Source organism: Nymphalis io, chromosome 7 (assembly GCF_905147045.1).
Source record: "Nymphalis io chromosome 7, ilAglIoxx1.1, whole genome shotgun sequence".
NCBI lineage: Eukaryota > Metazoa > Arthropoda > Insecta > Lepidoptera > Nymphalidae > Nymphalis > Nymphalis io.
In genome coordinates, this window is record NC_065894.1 from 4569778 (window position 1) to 4595229 (window position 25452).

Below are 25452 nucleotides of genomic sequence, written 5' to 3' on the forward strand. Positions count from 1 at the left end.
ATTAACGTTTAAATTGAATTTATTTTTCAAAATAAATATATATATAACTGAAACCCTATAATTATATTTTTTAATATAATGATGTTCTACCCTACATTATGTAAAAATAATTATCATTACATCAAATAGCTTTTTGAATATTAGAATTAGGAGTGCATTTTAACTTCTTATTAAAATATACCATTTATTCTTCGGTATCGGCGCAATTTGTTTTATAAAGGCAAGATTTGGCGTTCGTTTAAAGTTTTGTGGAGTGTCAGGCAGACCAAATCTGGTGTGTTACCAACGGAGTTGCGAGTGAAGTAATTATAAACTGACAACAGAATTATGTTTACCATTTATTCTCTTCAATAAAAACGTTGAACGCGGATATTTTGAATTTCAAACTAGGGTGCAAAATTCCTTGAATACGCCCGAAGATAACATTGTTCAGATTACAATACACATTTTTTTACAAAAAAAAAAAAAAATTTATATTTTTTTATATTTAGGAGTTCGCTATTATTCTTTATAACCAACAAAGTTGTAGTTTTCTCTTATAGATGCAAGAATAAATACATGTATAGAAGAAATACATTTAAAGAAAATAAACACTCTCCTGCAACGTACAAGATGTATTTAAAGATCATATTTATTTACAGAAATATGTAAGCGTAAGATGTGAAGTGATTACAGCGACGTATGTTCGAGCAACCTATACACTTGACGCTTCGTTACTTGATACAACGAGAATACAACGGTTCTAAGAATACAATTTTTATCCTTATTTAAGGACGTATACCTTGCTAAAGACATTCAATGAAAATTAATATGCCTTTGACAGTGTTATTTATCATAGGATTCAACTTTCATCATACAATTCCATTATAAACACATATTTGAAACTCTTGTAAAGTTTAACGGAGTTATATCACATATTTAGATAAAAAAATAGCATTCCGAACCAACTTCACGCGCGTAACATTTGGGTATTTACTAATTATACTATAATGTTAGGCCAAGTAATCTCACCGCCCATTTTTTAATATATATATATTTTATAATATCCACTAAAACCCTAGCAATGACCATCCGCTACACGGATCAGAGGGGCTAAGGGCTTGTTTGGACATGTCGCATCCGCGGCCTCCTAACTCAAAAGTCTCCTCTGGGGAGCGCAGAGACTCGTCTCAACCCCGACTGCCTGGGTACATCTGACCCGGAAGGAAGAAACTAGTCTTGATCCCAGCCCCGTTGGCATTATTCTGCAGGCATTAGACGAAATCTAAGCTAAGGGCTAATACTGTCATAAATAAACTGACTTACAGTTATAGTATTTCTTTCCATTCATTCAAATCTTACATGAAAAGTTTTAGTGTATCTGTGTATATAGTTTAACTACGTTGACATAGCTTGAAACGCAATGGAAAACAAAGACTACTTGTTGTACCTAAACGTTGTACCTAACGACTAAAGGTTGTACCTAAAACTTGTCTATAACACAATTTTATCACAAAAAATTTTTCATAATTAAAAAAAAAAATCTTAAGAAATCTATTTGTTTTATTTCTTGTCACATTTTACACTTGTATATTTCGATCATAATATTCCTGTTTATATCTACGTACTATAATAAAAGAGAAACAGGGAAGTACTATCATAATTAATGTCCACCACTATTAATAATGCTCAATACTGTGCGTACATCACTGCATACATATTGCGTACATAATAAGACTCTTTATCCCAAAATCTAAAAGACATATTAAATCAATAAAATATTAACGAAAGCGAGGCAAAGCAACTTTAAAAATATATGATATATTATTGGTCTTTTCCATGCTCACTGCGTGTGGGCGTCAGTAACAATTCAAATTGCCTGAATCATATCCTACGATCAGACGTCGGGAGCGATGCACCAGCAATTAACTTGTTTAACGCGACGTATGTTAAGTGGTTAAGCATTGTCTTTAATAAAGGAAACGCCTACGTTCGTCTGTTTTAATGTATTTTTGCCATTATTTTCCAAGTGTTGTGTTATTTTCTAACTTTTTTTCTATTAAATTTCAACTAGTGCTTATCACCGTATTTATTGAAAAAATCCAAGTAATGTTTAATATTCCTTACAATACCAATGAGCCCAAATGAGATTTAGGTCGCTTGTGACCAATTAAACATCCTTCAAACCAAAACACAGCAATAATTAGAACACAGCAGAAAGTATTGCTTTTTGGTGGTAGATGGTGGTATCTAGACTAACAGGCACAAAGCACCAGTACCACCCATATATATTATTTGCATTATCAAAGTGGGGTTTCTATTTGGGTTGGGTCAAATTTCTCAGCCAATAATAAAAACAATACATATTGTGCGCAAAAGACAGCAAATGGCATTCAATATGCTATTAAAATATATATTCAGTGATGTCAATTTAAAAATATATTATTGATCATATAATAATCAATTTAAATTAAATATACAATAACGTTTACCGATAGTAGAAATTCAGCTATTTGAATAGCTTTTCAGAAACGGGTTAGATACACAAAAGTTAGAAGATAATTTTTATGTCCATAATTTGTCCATATGTCGTGCAGATTTCTTATAATGTTTTCACACTGATGAGCAAGAAACAAATAAGTACTTCAAAAGGCAGTGAAGCTTGCCTATATTTGAACCCGTAATATTAAGTGAGGGCGTACGTCTATCGTGGTTCTTACAACGTCTATTTTTAAGTAATTTCGGTTTCCGAATCTCAAATGTCTGCGCCTTAAAATGACAAACTTATTTATTTTATTATTGTCAAATTTAGCGGCTACATAATAAACGGGTAAAAGAAATAAAATTTCCACGAAATAACAGAATTCAATTCGAATGAAAAAAAAACATTCGATAAAATTAAATTTAGATTTTGAATAAAATGAGGAAAATATAGAAAAATTAAATAACGATATTTACCTTTACCCAGTCAATCAATAGGTTTTTAATTAAGGCACGGTGAAGGATTTAATTAAATATCGACTTATTTTATAAAATATTATTCTCAATATGATTAGGCTGATATAATGTGTACTTAAGTTCCAAGGTGTGTTTGGTGTTATTGGTCTCCGTGGGATAGTATACAGCCAGTCTGTCCAAAATCGGTTCATCTTTATTATGGATCGAAATTTTTAGGTTGTATTGCAAAGTCTCACTAGAAATCGCCATTTATATGGTGATTTAAACAAATATATCTTTTTTATAGGATAGGTAGGCGGACAAGCAAATGCGCTACTTGATGGCAAGTACCACCGCCCTAGACATTGGCATTAAAAGAAATGTTACCTATCGCTTACATCGCCAATGCCTTGGGAACTAAGATGTTATGTCCCTTATGCCTGTAATTACACTGGCTCACTCACCCTTCAAACCGAAAAGCAACATTACAAACTACTGTTGTTTTGTGGTAGAATATCTGATGGGTGGTACCTACCTAGACGAGCTTGCACATACCCCAACCACCAGTATATTGATTGTAAAATTCAAGGGCTCTTCTAGGTATTTTTCGTTCAGTAATTTTACTGTATATTGAATGACATCGTAAAGTATTCACTGCAAGACCAGACGGACAATTTTTATACTTCAGCCACTCCATTTTAGCCGTATCAATTTTAATATTATATAGTTACGATGCCTGTGTTTTATACCGTCATAAACTTAAATTCATTACCTTTACAATCTTTTGTAATCTGTCCAATTTAATTAAATCGTTTATTAAAACGTTTCAGTCATCAAAAGTTTATTGTTTGTTCTTTACCGTTGTAACGACTGATGACGGATTCCATTAATTGAAGTAATAACTTAATTTTGATTCTTATAATGATTAAGAACATTGGCGAAAGTGCTGTTTAATTTAGTTAAAATAAGTCGATGACTTTAAGCTCGTTTTTATAATAAATGAGAATTGTGCTACAAATTATTTTGATTTATTATGTACGTACAGACAGCGAAATCGAAACATAAGATAAGTTTAAACGAACTGAAATGTCAGAAAGTCATAAGCGACAGCGACTGTAATAATTACAGCATATAAAAGATACCGTGAGTCGGTTTTGTCACGAGTGAGATACCAAGGATAGGCAAAATGTGCCACTTGATGGTAAGTGGTCAACGCTGACCACTTACTCTAGCGCTGTAATAAATATTAATCATTTTCTACATCGCTGCGAACCTTGGCTAACCTAACGTTTTAGTGTGCTTGTAGTTAGACTGTCTCACTATCTCTTCAAACTGGAACAACAATTATACGAAGTATCGGTAACTGGCGGTAGAATATTTAATGGTGGTTGGTACCTACTCCTACGGGTTTGCACAATGCCCTACCTTTAAATAGAATGGCACTAATTGTATTTAAAATATTTCAAAAATCTGGGATTAAAATGACTAACAGATAACATCGTTGCCATAACAATGAACGATGATAACATAAGAAAAGTAAAAATATTTATATCTCTTTCAAATAAACCGTTGCTTTAGGTAATAAGTAGATATTTGTTATAGGAATTTTTAAATATAATGAGTCATCCGTTGTGTAACCAATTCGAAAGTACGTCTTCTGTTAAAATACATTCTTTTCATTTTAATATTTTTGTTATAATATTGATTTAATTGTCACCTTCTTGACCTTTGTACCTCACCTTGGTATATTAAGGTCGTAACCGCCATCCTTTTACGAAATAGTTAACTATCAACATTTCATTTATAAGAAGTTTCCTGTTGTTATTGTCATATCGAGTTTTGACTTGTTGTGTTGCAATGATTAAATTTGATTATATATGTATCGAAAATCATGGCTAAACTTTCTTCTTGAGCAAGAAGATGTGAAGTTTATTCCATGAGATTGCCCCAATGTAGAGGCTGCTTAAGCTGATATCATCACGATGTTTTCCTTTACAATCTTTTTCAACTTTACCTTTAATTTAATGTTCAATTAATAATAATAATTATTATTATTGGCACAAGGCCATCCAATCCTAAGCTAAGCAGAACTCGTACTATGGAAACCAGACAACTGATATACTACATATACTAATTTTCTTTTGTAAATACATACTTTTATAGATAATTACAACCAGACTCAGGACAAACAGACATTTGACAGACATTTGCGATTTAACATTAAATTTGATGCCAATGGCATATACTTAACATCTACATATTACAAATCTGGCGTTGTGAATTGTGGCATTAAGTAAATGAAGCTGTGATCTTTGTTGAATCCCTTAACAAAGCCTTCAACATTACGATTAAGATGAGTCAGGTATCAACGAGAATGTGCTTGAGTCAACATTATCGGTGAATCAGGCGTCGAATGGAAAACGTGACAGTCTTAACTAACATAATCACTTGTTAGTTCAGCTACGTGTATGATTTACATAATTAATTGCTGAGAATATAATATCTAATTATCAAAAGTTAGACTATTGTATAATCTGATTCTCAAACCGATAAAAACTAATTTAAATAAATAGTTATATTTTTGGAACTGTTATATATGTACGTCTTAGTTGAAAGAATATAAATTGCAACAAAAAAATAAATTAAAATTATATTATTATTTAATCTTAAATAGAAAATCTTGGATTAATTGTATATTTTATTAATGTAAAATGGAAATTAAGACGAGATCATCAATTTCGTAATAAATATTAATTCTATAAATGTAATTTCTAATCGGAGATATTGATTTGGTATTTATTCAAGCGTTGTTATTCGCAATAGCACGACAATATCATACAATTCGTCACGGCTTAGTGGTCGCCGCTCCATAATTAAAGCCATCGTTTGTATTGCCATTTGTGCGTCACGTGTTCACGGCGCGGGTGTACAAGATACAGTCAGTCTCAGAAGTTTATATTAAAACAATACTTTAAAAAGTATTGCTTAAGATCAGATGTAGTTAGTTTCTAATCTAGCTACCCGTATATTTTGTTTTTTATTTCACGCTGCTGACTGTACTGGAGAGACTATTTTTATCGCAACACTAGTACGCTTATTGTTTTAGTTTATTGCTCAACATGGTCACTTCGAAAGACTAGAAAGTTAGTCATGTTACTGATGTAAATTGTTTAGAAATGTTCGTTATTTAGCGAAAAATATGCTGCTTATATACATGATACACGGAATATGTGTTTATTTATACTGAGAATTTGAAGATAGTCGTGGGTAGCGTCTGGATGAACCAGAGTAACTTTACCGGCAGATACTGCAGGAGGCCTACATCCAGCTGTGTGATCTTACAGTTGGCCAGGTATGAATTATAGCTGAAGATAATAAAGTCGTAAAAAAACAAGTTTTGCGAATTTACTTGTACTTAGATAGGCAAAAATAAATCATGAGTAATAAAGGAATTTATTTGCGTTATTCATTAAATCGTATTCATTAGTTTACGTAACAAATGTTACTTTACGATGTAAACAATAATTACGTTAATGTACTAACTTATTTAATTTAACAATACCTAATATTAACAATGTCCTAACCGAATTAATAAAAAATTAAAAAATGTACAGTAATAGCCTGTGAATGGTTCACTGCTGGATTATCGCCTCCTCTCCCTTTAAGGTTTGGAGCTTATTCCGCCACGTTTAGCTCCAATTCGAGTTGATGGCAGAATTTCAGTGAAATTAAACACATGCAGGTTTCACGTTTCATGTTTTTCTTCCTGTTGTTTTTTTCTATTTTATAGATAAAAACCCTATCTTTAATGATTGATGGATTTAGTTGTATTTAAAACTTCTGGTATTAATAATCGATTAGCGTCAAATAAATATCATCATATATTGATTCATAAACAGGAATACAGACATGTATAAATCAAGAACATTCGATTTAAGTAATTACTTATGTAATTATAAAATATTTATTACTATATAGAAATATAAAACAGATTAATACACGAGTGACTACTTATTTTCAATCGTCCCTCTACCTTATCATAATAATTGGATATGTTTTTGCTCATAAGAACTACTTTAAATTACAGTATCACTACAAAATTTGTTTGATTAGTTTTAATGTTTTGGGAATAAAAGGACATGGAACTTTGATAAGATTTACTTAAACGTAACTGGTACTCTCATGGGGTACCTATTCATCATTCTCTTACCCTTATCCCACAGATTAAACAGAATAAATGATTAGACTGAATTTCATGACATTATCATGATTACTGGATTTGGTTTATTTGAATCACACAGCTGATTAACGGACTAAAGCGCTCGATTTTTGAACTCAAAAAACATTTCCTTCGTAAACTTTTGCAATACCTACGGATTAAGATGGTGTGTCACTATTCAATTCTAATAGGATCAATAAGTCCATAACATTTTTGTCGATAGCAGTTAATTGATTCTATATTCAATACGAAACATTTAGATAAAATGCTGTGTAAAAAAGGAAAACTATTGAACGTTAAATAACGCTTAGAATAAGTGATAAGACTTTTTAAATGTGTATTATTATTTATATATTTATCTCTTTTAAGATTTATTGATATACTTCTATTTTTGAACTTGTTGCTACTATATATATGGTTATAAAAATCAGAAAGTTTCGACAGAGAACCTGCGTTTAAAATATACATTTATGTAATCATTATGCAACATCACAGTGATGATATTGCAATGAGATTATAATATAAACATTCATGTTTCTTGTAAAAGGAGTACTGCAATACGAAACTAACCGAGTAACGGGTGGTCTTTGTTACGAATGTACGTTATGTATTTAAGAAATATGAACAATTATAATCAATCACAATGTTTTCGGACAAATTGTAAGCGTAAAAGGATAAAATATATATATTTTTAAATACATACATTTCTGAGCGTATTTATTCAGATGGAAAGTTCTCGCTTTGGGATGCATGTGAATTTTTTTCTTTGTTAAGTGTGAATGGCTCTATTACATCAAAAAATAAATTCAGTTCAGTTTTGTGAACGGTGAGAATAAAATATTATACATATTTTATTAAGCCATTTGTGGACGATATTTACGATAGCTTTTTATTTACGTTTTACTTTAAATTTTTAATGTTCTGTGTGATACATAAAAATCATTTATAATATTCATTTTGATAAAAACATTTGAAAAATAATATAAATTTCTAAAATGTCACGGAATTTTAGATGTAAAATTAGCAATTTGTGGAAGTGGGACACGTCGCAATATTCAGGCAGGCAGGTAAATTAAGATGTCAGCTACCCTAAAGAATAGTTTCCGTTACAAATTGCTGCGACTTCCTAGCATCCCTAGCAAAATATATTGAAATCAGAATCGGAACCGTGAATGAAATAGATCAAAATGTCGGTATTTAATGTTAATTTAAATACAAATAACTTGCTGGATATGTGACAAATTTCTCAGAAATATTTACCATATAAATTTATATAACATGGTGTTATGTAATTTACCAAGGATAGGGTAATAATTTTATTCTCTGATCATAAGTCATCGTTAACATTTTCAATCGATGTGTAGATGTGTTTTTAAATTACTCAATATTCAATCGCGGTTACGTATCTTATAATTATTTGCGATTTTAAAGATAAAATATAGTAATAATATAAACAAGAGCACTGTATCCTTGGGTATCGTAAGAATCGAATTATGTTTCTTTAGTAAATTATTCTGGGGAGTACGTAAGCACCTAAATCAAAAGCAGAAGCCGTTGCAAAATCGTTCTCGATGATGGTTGATACCAAGCGGCTTCCAGAAAAAGTCTTCACACTTTTGGCGATGATAAGATGTGGATAGAAAAAGGAATATTTCTTTTGATTTAATTTCACGACAATTTTTAAATAAATATAATATATTTTTATTATTAAAGATCTCGACTCTTGGTATAGGTAGATAAGTAAATAACAGTAGTTCAAAGGATTGAATATTGAATTCGTGTTTCATAAGTAAATATAACGTAGGTATATTCTTTATTTTAATATAACTTGGAATATTTTATCTATATATATTTATTTAAAAGATTGTCATTTATATATTTTATAGCTATTATTGCAATGAAATATAGTTTGTATATAAATAAATTTTATCCATATGAAGTGAGACCAGCGCTTATTTTAGTATATGAGTTTGTATTGTCATAAGCACTAAAATATTAATATAAACGGTTGACTGCAATTTGTTTAAAATTTAGTTTCAAGATTTGACCTACACTTACTAACAGGTAAAGATAATAAAAGCTTGTAAAATCGGGTCACTATTACATTGAGTCATCGAAAGTGAACGTTATGAATGTACGTCGTTTACGAGACGACGCCGATACGACAATGTTATGATGATGGCGTTTTGATTGCCCGTGAATCTAATGACTAGCTTTTACAGCTGCAGATTCCGAGGTCAAGGTTCAAACCCAATGAAAATTTGTAATGGGTGTTTTTGTTAAGAATAATCCTATATTATTTTGTAAGCAGGTATCTAGTCCTTGAAATTCGATCAGGAGGACTTTAAATAATTAAATAAATACTTAAACGATAGCGTTGAAGTTTTAGTTTATTAAAGTACTAAACTAATTATCTGTTCGATATGTTTCAGATAGACTACAGTTTCCACCATCGATCAATGAAACTGGAGTAATTATTATTAATATTACTATGAAGACTTGTGTGGTAGTAAATATGCTAAATATATTGCTTGTATATTCAATATCGTATGACCAATATTTTTTATGTCAATAAAACACTTCAGCTTACGCTAAAGGTGAGTAATGAAAAAAAATGACTAATCTCATACGTAACGGATTACAGTTATTCCGGCTTATTTCAATGATCGGATTTTACTTCTGGTAATATTATCTAGCTGAAAGTATGACATCAAATTGAATCAGTCCAATAAACACACAGCGATGACATATTTTTGAAGTTACATTTCGCACCTCTTCTGTTTATTTTTTTATGAGTTACGCAATTATTAACTTTACGTTTTGTTTTGTTGGTGATAAGTAAAATAATACTGTCTTTTGATAATTGAATGTAGTAAATAAAATTTCAATGCCAATAGAAATAAAATAATATTTTTTAAAAATTTCATAATATTCTTAATTAAAATATGTGTCCAGTATATGCGGTTGCATGTCGAGCTAGCTGACAATTAAGACTAATTGGGTTCATTTGGGGGGCACAGTCCATTCAATGCGGGCCATGCGACAATTATACATGATACATTTAACCGGTGACTCGATATTATGACCAGTCTTATTTCTGTCCGAGCCACATTTTTAAGTACGGCAACATTTATTTTTTAATCTACATCGTTTTTACAATGGAGTTGATGTTTTTTTCAAAGTTTTTAGGTTATAAAGTTTCTAAGCTAATTTAATCTATTTTATTAAAAACATCAAGTTTTAAAAACAGCTATAACTGGCGACCGTAAATCACCTTAGCTAAAAAACAGTTTTTTGATTTATTTAAGAACGTAAAGACAGACAGATTTCAACAAAGTTGCTATACATTTCATCCAATACAACTGCCGTTTATAATCCAACTTTTCCTCTTATCGAAGATAATTTAGTAACATACTTTTAGAGTTTGTTTGTTTCGACCAAAAATATTTGTATGATTTATACTATTACGATAATCGGGATAGTAACTTTGAGGTCGTATATTGGTTGGGTAGCAATCATCTTATGAAAGTATTGAGGTTGTTGTTATATATTGGAAAGAAGAAATTTTGAAAGAAATCACCTAGATATTCTTATCAAATAAAAGTGATAAATAAGAAATTTTTATTTAACTTTATAAGTACCTCTACAAAAAAATAAAATGCAACGTTTACGAGTGTAACATTTAAAAATATATATATATTGACTTTTATTTTGTAGATAATTGATCTGATGGTAGGACCCGTATTGACAGTGAAAGGAGGGAACTATATTTTTTGCAGTTCCAGACCCTATACGTGTAAGAGCCACTCAGAAATACAAACAAATGCTAGTTTAACAATTAGCCAGATTCAAAAAAAAATCATATATCATAGATATTTAAGTGTTCATAATATCATTTTACGTGAATTAATTAATGCTAATTATAACTAATAGTGACTCTTCAAATAGTTTAGACTTACGTAATTTTGACTCATTTTATATCTTTTATACAAAACCTCTTTGTACTTCACCTCACACGACGTCGTATAACGAAAACAAAGCTTCCTTAGAAATTATACAAATGCCTTTTAAAGATCGCATAACAGCAATATTTTCATAACAACGTAAACCGATGTATGTTATCAATGTACGGTCACTTATTTTTTTTTATTGCATATCTTATTTATTATGATTCTTAAACAAATAGTCGTAAGATTTAAAATTGATTATACACCATTAAGAACATTGCATTCTATTGATTTGAGTTTTTTAATATATATGCTATAATATACTAATGTTAAATTATTTTAAAAGACTAAAAATTAAAAATTTAAATATATAAGGTATTAAATATAATGTTGACACTAATATAATATTCTAGAACCTAAGAACTTTAAAATATTTAATTAAAAGAACATTTAATGAAATATTTTGATAATTAATTTTTTTTTATTTAAATTTAAAAAATATATTTTACATTAGTTTTATTTATATTTTTTGCCTTCCTTTTGTAAAATGGCTATTTTATGGCACACTCCTTAAAATATTCAATTAAAATAATCTCATCTACACCTGTATATAAGTCACATAATGTTAAAGATGATTTTCTTCTGCGCTACCTTCATATATTTAATGTGATGGCCTCATTTCTTGCCGTCAAAAGTTTTTAGACAGAGTAACCGATTCAGTGAACTCACTTTTAAAAATATTGGTTTTACCTGCCTATATATACAAAATCGGCTAGGGATAAGACATGCTCTATTTCGCTTTGAGACTTCAGCTCGCAGATATTTTCAAGTGATCCAAAGCTAAGATCAGATAATTGCTTAATATACCGTCTACTTTTTTTTTTATATAGAATAGGAAGGTGGACGAGCATATGGGCCACCTGATGGTAAGTGGTCACCAACGCCCATAGGCATTGACGTTGTAGGAAACGTTAACCATCGCTTACATTACCAATACGCCACCAACCTTGGGAACTAAGATGTTATGTCCCTTGTGCCTGTAATTACACTGGCTCACTCACCCTTCAAACCGGAACACAACAATATCAAGTATTGCTGTTTTGCGGTAGAATATCTGATGAGTGGGTGGTACCTACCCAGACGAGCTTGCACAAAGCCCTACCACCAGTAAAACAATATATCCAATTTATTATAGACGAGCTCTCGCACACTTTACGGTTACGTTATTAACATAAGTTTTATTTTGGTTTATATATTTTATTTGATAGTAGACTGTTTATTAATTATTACATAATTATTAAAATTATTTATTCATATATTCTATAACTAATATTTAAATAAAAACAAAATACGCGTTACGAATTTATAGAAAAAACACGCCGTCTAAAAGATTGTCTGGGGGCATTGTACCCAAGACCAGGGTATTATTCCCTCTGCACCAAATAATTATTTAAATATTTTGTATATTTTTTATTTTTATTTATTTGCATTTTATTTAGTTTATGCATTTAAAGTTTTTTATTCAGGGACCTAATATTAATTTTAAAATTTGAAAAAACCTATTTTGAATTTATTGAAATACTAAAAATTATATAAGTCGAATTATACATTATATTTACCTACTGACAAAGCTATCAATAGTTTTAATAAAGTAAATACTTATATTTTAATTTGATATTTTTAGATTAAAAACTTATGTATAAATTTGTAATATTTTTAAGTTAAATTTAATTTTTGTCCGGCGTTTATGAAACCACAGTGCACCTTAAAACTGTCTAACTGATAGGCACAATATTATTAATCAAATTAAAATAAAATATATAATAATTAAATATGATTCCGGAAGTTTAAATAAACTTACTTATCTTACTGCTAAGATAACCTCTGTCTATTTAATATATCTATATTTGCGACCACTTTTGTGACAGTAATAAATAAAGATGAACATATTATTCGCAATTAGTCACACATTTATCTCATTTAAGGTCAAAACCTTGTGAGCGATGTTTATTGTATTAATAATGTAATTGATTGTTACATTATTAATTATTTATGATTTCATTAAATCACCTGAATGTTATTAATTTACTTTCAAAATAACATAACACTGACGTCATTTTGCGCTCTATATTTAAAACAACCATGGAAATCATGGTCTTATAAACGTTTGAAAGATTCATAGAAAAATATCTTATAATATTAAATGGACAATAATTGTGAATAAATTTATTTCGTGTATTTCAGTAACGGTTGCAACGATGTGGTTCAAATTTTGAATTTAAATAATTTAGTAATAGTTTATCTTTATAGGGGAAATAAATCTTTCCAGAAAAAACGCATTTATTTCCTAAAAAGAAAGAAACTTCCGGATAGCCAATTATTAGTCGAGCAAAGCTCGGGCGTCCAGGTACTGATTAGTAAGATGGCCTTTAAAATCTATGTATCAACGGTTATTTTATAACACGTTTATATAATTGAAAATACATTATAATAGCAAAACTCAGACGTTGTCTGCCTGTGTCATGGCTTATGGCGATCGGTATTCGGCGATGTTCGGGTTGATTAAATTTGATGCACTGCAGTGCCATATAGCGACCAGTTACAACAAACTGAATAATATAAAAACCTGTTCCATGAAAAAAAAAATACATATATTTGCATACTTTTATAGTGATACGTCAAACATTGTCAAAATCATTTTAATATTTATATATATCAATCCACAACCTTCGGCGTGAAAGGCAAGCATCCACCAACCACGCCAACCGTCTTGTCAAAATATTTATTAATATAGTTGCATTACATATTCTGTTCGGCGTTGAGCATTTGATGTAATTCTCAAAATGGTTTGATTAGATTTTGTAAGGTACGAATATAGATAGTTTGACCTAATTCATATCAGCGATTAAATATCATGACATACCGTTCTGTTAATGTTCCTAATATTTTCTTATCATTCTGTTACTTAAAGTGTTACATATAATTGCAGTAATAAAACATTCGATAACGATAAAACGCTAACAGTGACTTTGTTTCTTCAAATTTAATAAGAAACTTTGTGACTGTTATGTTTCTCGGAAAAATATCTGTAAGCAAGATTGTAGAAGTTGTACTTGAAAAGAAAACTTATAATTTCAAAGACCGATATTTTGAAAAATAAATCTTAGCAGAATTTCTTCCACAAAAAAAAAAAAAAAACTTAGATGTTTATATATCAACATACTCTTAACCTGCTACAATATAATATTATAATTAATTTTATCATCTCAACAAGATATTATAATTCCTTACTTATCATAAATGCAACAATGAGTTTGTTTATTTGTTTGTTTTTTCTTTATGTAATATCAGCAAAGGCAATAATAATGCGTAGCCCCTGTTTTTGCGTATGTGTTTATGTTAAAACTCTTATTTAAATCGAATCGACCATTTTTATAAAAAATGCATTAATTTAAGATGAACGTCGTCTTAAATTAATGCATTTTCATCATAAATATAAAAATATATTTTTTTGATAAACAATAAGTTACCAGATAAATTTAACGTGCAATAAATAATTTTTTTCTTTATTGGGTTTTCACTTCTTTATTTTCGTTCTTTCATTTAGCCTCGAGTGAAATTATTATTGGTATTTGTTATATTAATTTAAACATTTTTTTTTATTTATATATGGATAACTTCATCAAATAACAAGGAAGTGTGTCAAGTAATTAGATAAATTTATTTGATTATTATAATAAATACGTAGCATACATTTTGATAAGTTTGTCGTGAAGCAAGTGATATTACTTATTATCACCGTCAATATATCGACGTCACTTAATAATAATAATAATTATAAAGTCGTCATCATTACCACATAAAATAGTAATAGAAGGATGATGACGTAACTGAAAATGATATTAGTTCTCGCATTTTATAGAAATTGTTGATTGGATTTCCATGTTTGATAACGGTTTGGTTTTGTCCCATTGCTAATGCGTCTTATCCTTTTGAGGAGAATCTTTGGATCTTACTCCACCATACTGTTCCAATGCTGGTTGGTGGATGCACATGAAAATGACAGGTGCAGGTTTCCTCACATTTTTTTCCTTCTCTGCCAAGCACGAGATAAATGATAAACACAAATTAAACACATGAAAATTCAGTGGTGCTTGTTCGAACTCGCAATCTTCTGAAAGATTCACGTGTTTTAGACACTTAGCCAGGTAGTTTAAAACGATTTGGTCTTTATTAGATAGTTATTATACATCTAAAGGAAACCGTAGACACAACTTTAAGAGGTTCTACGTCTATGCCGTGAAGCCACGAAGAATATGAAAAACGATGCATTGGGTTCGTGTGCCTTTGACTTACACGCGTTGTCCCTAATGTTAGTAAATAAGAAACTACAATGTAACTTAAAATCATTAGTCGTTGTTAAGCCTTTATAACTTGAATTTCTTACAACCTTCACTTTTTAGATACTATTTAGTTCTAAGTTATATAAGTGTTCCAGTATTATATTGTATAAATATTTTATTGGTGATCAAATAAGTAAATAAAATTAAGTAACTATCTTGTAATAAGACTTTGTATAACAGATTTTGTATAACAAGATTTATTTGTAAGTACGTGTTAATAATGCGTAGATTTCGTACGACTCTTTTTCCATCGTATACTTCATGGTCTCGATATTTACAAAGTGAAAATACAAAATAGGCTACTGAACAAATGAAATATTAATTTGTATTAATTCATTAATAATTTTTTTTTTTATTTAAAAAGGAAGGCAGATGAGCCAATATGTCATCCTATAGACGCTGGCATTACACAAGGAAGTATAAGCAACTTCGTCAACTTCGAAATCAATGTTATTTCTTGTGCCAGAAAACCCAGTATGGAACATACAAACATTTAAGAACCCACAACCCTTTTAAGCAGAAGAACACAAGTCACTATTACTTTTTCGTTGGATAATAGGTGAGTAGATGGTGACCACCGAGACCTATGTACTCAAAGCCTCACCGCAGATTTTCTGTTGCACAGCGATTTTTATAATATAATTGGATTTCTAAATTATTTTTACATTAATATTGAAAATATCGTTCTGAATAAAAAAAATGAGAGGAATCAAAGTAACTTTTATTCATTAGGATAGTTCCTCTTATTCATTAGATTAGTCTAATAATAATTATTTAATAATATATACCATACGAATAACAGGAAACCATAGCGTGACGCTTAATTAAAATTAGAATATTCTTAGTAAATAACATTAATAAAATCCCGCCTATAAAGATTTCCTTGAAACAAGAAATAACATAAATTTCATCCCTTTAAAACCGCCCATAAATGTCGTCAATTGATAAATTATATTAGTTACGAAAACCAACATGAAAGATATATTCGTTAAAAAATTTTGTGTGCTTTGGAGGTCAAAATAATTTTGTTTTTAGGTAATCGTTAAACCATCCAATATATCTTGAGCCTCGAAATAATTTATTCTTTACGAAGTTTAAAATACAGGTGAGGAAAACTAACAATTTTGCAAATCAGTACGGAATTAAGAGTTTATTAGAAAAATGCGTAAGGAAATCGATGTCACGTTATATGCTTCACTAGTTGTGTATAATGTGTTTGCGCAGTTGGTAGAATTCAGGTCATTCGACACGGTAGGATAGACGGGAACAAAAAAAATTACTATCAAATAATATATCAATATATATAGTTGTTTGTTCTGGCTTTGCCTGTACAAGTCCCGCTGTTCTGCTTCTTATACACTTCGTAGAAGCAAAAAACACAAAGATTACTCAAAATTGACTTTTTCATATTATATACTAGCTAATATCCAGATAATATATATTTTTCATATAAAAATGGTTTGCGTACGGGCAAATGGACAACCCGGTGATAAGTGACCACTGCTTACAGACATTGGCGCTCTAAGCAATATTAACCATTTCTTACATTGCTTATGGGCCACCGACCTTAGGAACTAAGATATAATGTTCCTAGTATCTGTGTTTACACTGGCTTACTTACTCTTTAAACCGGTATACAACAATTTTAAGTATTGGAAGTATATAAAAATATCGAATACGATTGGCTCTCCGCCTATTCTTTGTTGAACTATATCCTATATGTTGAAACCTTCAAGCGAATGCCAATAAAAACTGTACAAAGTTTCATCTCAATTGGATGAACGATGCCTAAACATGTATGGCATAAGAAAACGACAAAAACAAGCATTATTTTTTATACATGCGACGACACATAATTACCAATATTAATGAATAAGTGTATTTGTATATTTATTACTCAATCACGCTCGAAGAACTGGACGGATAATGATAAGGTAGTACGGTACAGTACAGTAACAGTCTGTGAATGTCCCACTGCTGGGCTAAGGCCTCCTCCCCCTTTTTGAGGAGAAGGTTGGAGCTTATTCTACCACGCTGCCTCAATGCGGGTTGGTAGAATGCACACGTGGCAGAATTTCAGTGAATTTAGACACATGCAGGTTTCCTCACGATGTTTTCCTTCGTCGTCAAGCATGAGATGAATTATAATCACAAATTAAGCACATGAATATTCAGTGTTGCTTGTCCGGGTTTGAACCCACGATCATCGGTTAAGATTCACGAGTTCTTACCACTGAGCCATCTCGGCTTCTATGATCATGATAAGATCATCCTAATTTATTTCGATATCAGCAATGGCTAAGTGAGATTTGCCAACTGCCCAGGAAATATTATAGAACAGTACCAACATGATCGTGACGTATCATTTAACATTTTAATCGTCTTAGTTTAAGGTATAAATACCCGAAGTCAAATAATATAAAAAACTTTTTGCAGCGTCGTTTAAGTACAATCGACAGCGCTGTCTGACTTTCAAATCTCTTGTTCACGTGTATTTCCTTTTTCAAAGAATAAGAGACATGAAAAATTTTTGCACCAATAAATACAAGTATTTTTATAAATTGTTAATAATTGTGCTTTCATATAGATCAACGATATTCTTTATGCTTTTCTCGGAGACTTACGCAATTGAATCTCATAGTATATTTATTTAATACTTTCTATTATAACGTTTGTATTTTTATCTATCTTTTATATTTATATTCAACCATTTTTGTATAAAGGCTCACTGCTACCGAGTAATGGTATGTGCTTAGAATCTTCGGGTCGGACAATGCTCCATCTTTCAGTTCCTTCCTTCCTTTTGCAATCGTAGTATTTCTGCCTTATTGACTTTTGTAGTATATCCTGGATATTTACAAATAGTGAGAGTACGACATTATTATATAGAGCGATATTAGTCGCTGTTTTCACGTTACATTTATTCATGTTATAATTTCAAAAATCTCTATTCATTTCATTCATTCAAGATATAATCTTGGTGTGCTAAAATCTTTTTTAATCCACCTCAAATTATCTTTTATAAATCAACGGGTTTCTACAAATAATTAGAAGAGTTAAAAATACTTTCTGTAATAAAACGGGTTACATACAACTACACACTACCTATATATGTATAGTAAAATATACAAAAAAAAAAGAATAAAGAAAATGTATGAATTAACTTTATTTTAAAAGTAAAACTTGCGTGACTTGTCACTGAATATAAAGTTTAAGTTAAATAAAAACAATTAGTGCTTTATTGACACAGGTTACCTAGTTTGACTTGCAGGTCATTCACGTCTCTATGATACACCCTGTGCGTGTTTCGTATGTAATCTTCGGGAGTGCTTACCGGTCAAAGGATTGACGCGTGTCAATGGTTTCATGTGATTAATTTGAGGAACCATTTGAGCGACTTATGGCACAGTATTTCTTCGAAAAGTAGCTAAGGAGAGCTTGGTCCCCGTAAACTTGCTAGAAAGTCATTCTATAGAAAGAGATGATCAAGATGAGAGAGATGTACCAAACCCACTCTGGGTTTGGTACAAACTGCTCAGTTTCAGCTAATGTCAATCGTAGTGCGCTGATCGTCGCAGGGATGCTTAACTTAAAAACGACCACGTAATCACATTCGAGCCTAGGACGGCCATCGTGAAGGTTTTCCGTAACCGTAACAGCCTGTGAATGTCCCACTGCTGGGCTAAAGGCATCCTCTCCTCTTTTTGAGGAGAAGGTTTGGAGCTTATTCCACCACGCTGCTCCAATGCGGGTTGGTAGAATTCACATGTGGCAGAATTTCAGTGAAATTAGACACATGCAGGTTTCCTCACGATGTTTTCCGTGAAGGTTTTAGTAGATAATAATTAATTTCCTTCATAAAATTGCCAAGTTCATCGTTATAATGATAATAATGCGCAATTAGAATTAAATTAACGTTCGAATTAGTTAATTGTTGATAAAAAATTCCAAATGATGATGATATTTCATTGAAATTATATAAAACAATGCAGAAAATAAACAAGTAAAATGTACAATTAATTTAAAATTAGTAGTCTACTCACATTAGTCGGGCAAATTAAAAAGCAAATCGGTGAGACGAAATTTCACAAAAAAATACTTTCGCTAAACATAATTTATATTTTAAATTCGAATTAATGTTTGAACATTGCAGGCAGTATTTGCGCAGAAGTGGGATATGTGGGATAAATGATTAATAAAATGTTTAGTATTGCGAATACTTACTTGTGAAAATATAATTAAGATCAGCAGTATTTATAGCCGATATATTTATTATAGCTTTAAAAAACACAACTTTGAGCGAGGTCTGTAGGCAAGAGGCTGAGGTGAAACAACGTAATGTGATCACTTTTCCAGGAAGCAAGTCTCTAAGGTAGAGTTATTTTGCGGACCTCATATGTGTATTTCGATTTTAAGAGTGAGTGAAAAAAAGCAATGGACGATACTGAAACGGAGAAATTTTCATAACATATTTGAAGTGATTGTTATACACATTGAACACATATAAAAAAAATCTAATGCCACTGAATTTTTTTTGTCATCCGTGTAACGCTATAAGATAAATGTAGTATACAGTGTTAGTTTTTATTTTATATTTTTCGATGAGAATACCTTTGACAACAGCATAGATTGTAATCTTTCTATAAAACAAAATTTAAATAAAAAAAAAAAAAAACATAAGGATATCACCTAGAATAGATGAGAACAAACTCGAGAGACCGCAAAACGGTCGTGAAATGTCAGAAAGTGATAAGCGACATTGACCATAATATTTATAACGTTTCAAGGATACACGCATCAAAATAGTATATCACTATAAGTCGGTTGTCAACATTTCACGGGTGAGTAATGAAGTGAGTTCTTATAGAATAGCACTGTTATCACTGCAATGACGATGATTAAGTTGTCAAACGATCATTGTAATATATTTTTTTTTAATTATATTAAAACTCAGGCAAAGTATAATACTTATTATTTTCGTAGCACGTATCCAGCTAACAAAAAAAAGTTATATGATTTATGAGTCGTTATGATCATGTCTGTACTCAACCGGACTTCCGTGCCTCATTAAATCTAACCAAAACTGCTGTTCAAATGAAAAGAGTATTAATAGGTAACTTACTATGTGTATTTTATTTATATTATCTATATATATATATTATATTTGAAAGATATGTCTTTGGAAAAAAAATATTTTATCTGAACTAAACAAATTCCAAAATGTATTTTTTTCGAATAATATTTATGTTACTTAATTGTTAAATAAAATTATCTATCTTACGCAATTGTGCATCAGTAGTGACTCAACTTAACTCAAAATTCTTTACTGAATATAGAAGCAATACATTTATTTATTGATTAAAAAAATTGCGTTTCATCATTCAAGAGAGAAGTAATAATATCCTGGGACATTTTTCACACACGGCCATCTGATCCCAAATTAAGCTTATACAAAGCTTGTGCTATGGAAACCAGACAACTGATATACTACATATACTACTTTTCTTTTGTAAATACATACTCATATAGATAATTACACCCAGACTCAGGACAAACAGACATGTTCATACACACAAATATCTGTCCTGGGTGGGAATCGAACCCACAACCTTCGGCGTAAAAGGCAAGTATCTACCAACTACGCCAACCAGCTCGTCAAAGTAATGCTTGTTGCTACCATTACACACGGTCATGGTTATACGGTAGTTATTTTTTTAAATATTTGACATTTAATTATGACATTAAAGTAAATAATTCTTAAATAAAATTACTTAAAACTACTGTTTAATCGAGTATCGAATACATAATATACTTTCCATGTAATGTGTTGCTATTGAGATGCTATTTGTAATCTTGAAGCTAGAAACTCATTTGAGGATGTTTTAGTAAAGAACCAATACTTACTTACTTACGTTACAATATATTCACAATATTTCGTGTGTCCAAAAGAAAATGGATGTTTTTGACATGAACATTGTAATAATTTTACATACACGAGAAGTCAAGTTTAGTATAAAAAAGGTTTCGACTTTTCTTCGGTGGTAACGTTTTATAATAAATTCACGCAGACTATTTTACATTTATTAATAAATAAGTTTAAAGTTCAACATAAGATTGTATTCGGAAATAGAACATATATAGGTTTATTACTGTATAAGATTATATAGAAAATAAAAGAGTGATTTTCTTTGTAGAATCTATATTCTAAGTCGGCAGCAGCTTTACTTTGATCTTATAAAACGACGCTTCAAAAGTTCTTGAAGGATTTTAACAGTAAGTATATTTTGTTTTTGACTATTTTAAGTTTTAAGTAGGAAAATAAAAAAAGTCAGGTAGTTTCGTTTCAAAGCGCATTGCAGTTGAGGCGGATGTAAAGAAGCAATGCCGCACATGTAGGATGTTTTATAAATAAATATTGTATAAATACTTTTCTGTTTAGTGGAGATGACTTCAAAACTTAATTACAATAATTATATAGAACGAACGAATAATTTATAACATTATTAACAAAATAATTATTAATAAGTTGAATAATTTTCAAATCGCTTTAAAATATTATTAATTAAACAAAAAGCCTTAGCACAGCGTCATGCAAATTTGTTTTTTAAAATTCGTCAGAAAAATGGATTTATGAAAGATTTTTGGTAACACTTTTGAATCTTATAATTGCATCAAGTTTCTAAAACTCATTCACATATTTGATAATACAGTTATGGATGGCCTTAAAAATCAATCAACACTCACCGAACTTACAGCTTTTGTATAATCCAATATTATCGTGTCCCCGTCAATTGTACAGTCATATAACGTTTGATTTCTTTAAATACATTGATTAAAGTATAATACAATGTCGTCACAACAATTATTCGAATCGTATATTTTAATGTCTCGGTCATCACAATATTTATAATATAAAATCACTTCTATGTTAATTGTTTATATACAACGATATAAAGGTTCGCGCCAATTTTCTTCTGCACGAACGTACGTGCATCGCCAGCGACGGTATTTGTCACACTGCGAATGTCAGAACAACGCTGACATAACGTATCGGTAGCGCACAATGCGCACACGCATTGTAAGAACCGAGTAAGCGGGACGGATGACTCATTCTTTCAATGCCGGCTGCGTCATTCATAAATGTTGAGATAATTAATTTAAAGCATTATTTGTACGCAATAGGGTTTAAATTTCTCTACAATAATTTTAAATGAAAATTGTGATTTGTACGATTTTAAGCTTTATTTTTTAGATATTGTGGTTCATTGATATACAGATTACCTGATTTTAATGTGGCCTGGGCTTTACAATGACTCGCAGAATGACCACTTATGTATGCAAAGCGAACTTCAAGGATTAACGTTTCGTCAAAATTGCTTTTCTATTACTTATGGTAATGTGTGACTAATATGCGTGTATATTTAAATTTGTATATAAGTAATTATAGTATGTTTTAAAATTTGTTTGTAAACGCATGGTTTCATCCCAGCCCCATGAATTGTTTTACTTGACTGTTTTATATAACTTTTTGATTTCTATTCAACTTACAAAGTCATTCTAGGTTAGTCATCATAATAACCCAAAGACAAGCAACGAGTAGTCCTACATAAACTTTCTTTATCGAATTAGAACAAAGAATTCTATCGTCCGATGATCCGACACTCTAGCCCAAAATTTCCGGTACAAGATGTTGAAAGTAACAAAAACACTTACGGCTTTTGCAATTCGTTGCGAGTTTTATCTTTTTACCCAAAACTCTAAGTAATAAATCCTAGTCAGTATTGAGGTGAGATGCTGTGATATACAGCTTTGTAAGTTAAGTAATGTCTTGTTTTCTTACTTTTGACGTTTTCCTATCAAGTTGGGAGATGCGGATGACTTTTTATCATGAGTTATATGAAATCTGATATTTGTCTCTATTTATTGTATTGTTTTAGAACTCGTATGTTTTTATTAATCCAGAAAGCTCTTATACAGGCAAAATTTTAGATTTATTTATTTTTATTATATTTTTTGTTTAATTTTTATATTCAATCTTCTTTATAATATATACATATTATTACAGGCTTTAATTTGTAAACATTTTTAAGAACATTATTGGGAGCTATGTAGAAAATATTAAATAAATTATAGTCTAAAATGTATACATTTTAATAAGTGACACAGTTTTTAATATCGTTTTGATGGTTTAATTAAATGTAGGTACTAACTACTTTTTACTATATATATGCAACGTATTGTCACTGTAATGTGTGTTGTTAATCACTATAAGGTATTAGATTAACTTTATCAATTAGCATCTAAATGAAAGGACAAATGATTAATTATTAAGGTTAATTATTAAAAATCCTTAATTGACGTGCCTTAATTAGCTAGTTATATTATTTAGAAAAAACGTAAAACTATTATTAGTAATTATTATATAGTTTATGAAACGTGAGAAAGAATATGTAAAAATCAATTTTGATTTAAACAAGGAACATTTTTTTAAATTTTGTAGGAGCAAAAAAAATTTTCGATAAATATCGTTTAAATAAATAATAATAATGCGTAATGCGTAATGCGTAGTGCGGTAATGACTGATTTCGGGAGAAAGGGGATGGAGCTCGTAAACATAGTTTGCTTAACAAATAAGGGCAATCAATGATGTTGTCTACTATTTTTTTTTAATATTTTTCCGAGAAGGCAAATGACTCTACTCCACCTGATGGTAAGTGGTAGTAGAGTCCAAACGCGACGACGGCCTGAACAGACGGGAAGAAAGCTCTGCACTAGCCGCCTTCGCCTTGCCGGCGCGCAAGATGCCTCTTCACGCCTCGTTTGAAGGAACCCAGGTTGTAAGAGGAGGGGAACACGTAAGCTGGTAAGGAATTCCATTTTTTGGAAGTGCGACAAAGAAAGGAGTTGCCAAATTTCTTTGTGCGCGATGGAATTGATGTATCAGTTAGGCGGTGACATCGAGAGCCAGTTCGCGTAGATTTATTAAGGAAGGGGGAAGCAGGAATTAAAGAAAATAATTCCTCAGAGCACTCGCCGTGATACAGTCGATAGAATGCGCTCAGCGCTGCTATCTCTAATATATATCTATGCTGCATAATAGTGCTATTTCTGCTATACATCTTCGTATGAATAGGTGTTTCGATATACATAATTCGTGATAGGATATTACGTTATCAATCAAGCAACGTCAACGACAAACGTATGTAATGATCAATAATAATCATTATAACATCCACAAGCACATGAATGTAGACATATAACCCAATAGGAGAAAATGAAGACATAAAAAGTTCTTAAGATGTTGCGAAGGCTGTAAGTTGACCGGTCAATAGCCTGCGTCTGGCTTACTATTTGTTATAGAACTAGATATACTGTCGCTTCATGTCGACCTAAAACTATTTTATTGTGTACCAGACTATAACAATAAAATCCTAAAAATATTGACTGCCTGAATACGCACTATTGTGTCCAGTTTTTAATAAAAATCTTTAGAATGTTAACATTATTAAGTTTTTTATTTATATTGGCTCATTGCGCCAATGAGCCAATATAAATAAAAAACTATATAGTAACTATATAGTAAGTATGTTGAGAGTGACCCTGCCTCCCACTCCGGGACGGGTCCAATTCCCTCGACTCTGATTGTATCATGTGTAAAAAGTATGTATTATGTATTTACGCATTTATTTATAATATATGTTAATCAGTCCACTGTTACACATAACACATGCATTAAGTTACCCAACTTAGGAAGAGACCGTCTGTAATAATAATAATTATTAAAAAACCGTTACAATAATTAATAAAAATAAAAACTAGAACTAACGAACAAAAATTAAAGCGTAACCCAGTACACACGATATTATTTTTATTATTAACGGTGCAAATTATCCATTGTTAACCAACTTTCATAAATTTTTTTATGATTGATTTTTGATGATTAAATCATTAATCCTGGTTCAAATTG

At 30.6% G+C, this 25452-nt stretch overlaps 1 protein-coding gene and 1 long non-coding RNA gene across 4 annotated transcripts in view; one reads left to right on the plus strand and one right to left on the minus strand.

Annotated features, from left to right (window-relative positions):
• Positions 1 to 22529, minus strand: part of LOC126769597 (G-protein coupled receptor moody) — a 47983-nt gene extending 25454 nt beyond the window's left edge. Inside the window, exon 1 of one of the 3 annotated variants that reach the window (XM_050488461.1) lies at positions 22239 to 22529. The gene's annotated coding sequence lies outside the window, so the exon portion shown is untranslated. Of the gene's footprint in view, positions 1 to 22229 lie in introns of all 3 variants that reach the window. The other 2 variants (XM_050488462.1, XM_050488463.1) reach the window with 2 other exon arrangements.
• On the plus strand, positions 5855 to 16175 carry LOC126769654 (uncharacterized). The gene is made up of 3 exons (XR_007669407.1): positions 5855 to 6268; positions 9568 to 9732; positions 15850 to 16175. It is a non-coding gene; the product is annotated as an uncharacterized LOC126769654 (long non-coding RNA).
• Positions 22530 to 25452: the final 2923 nt, after the last annotated feature.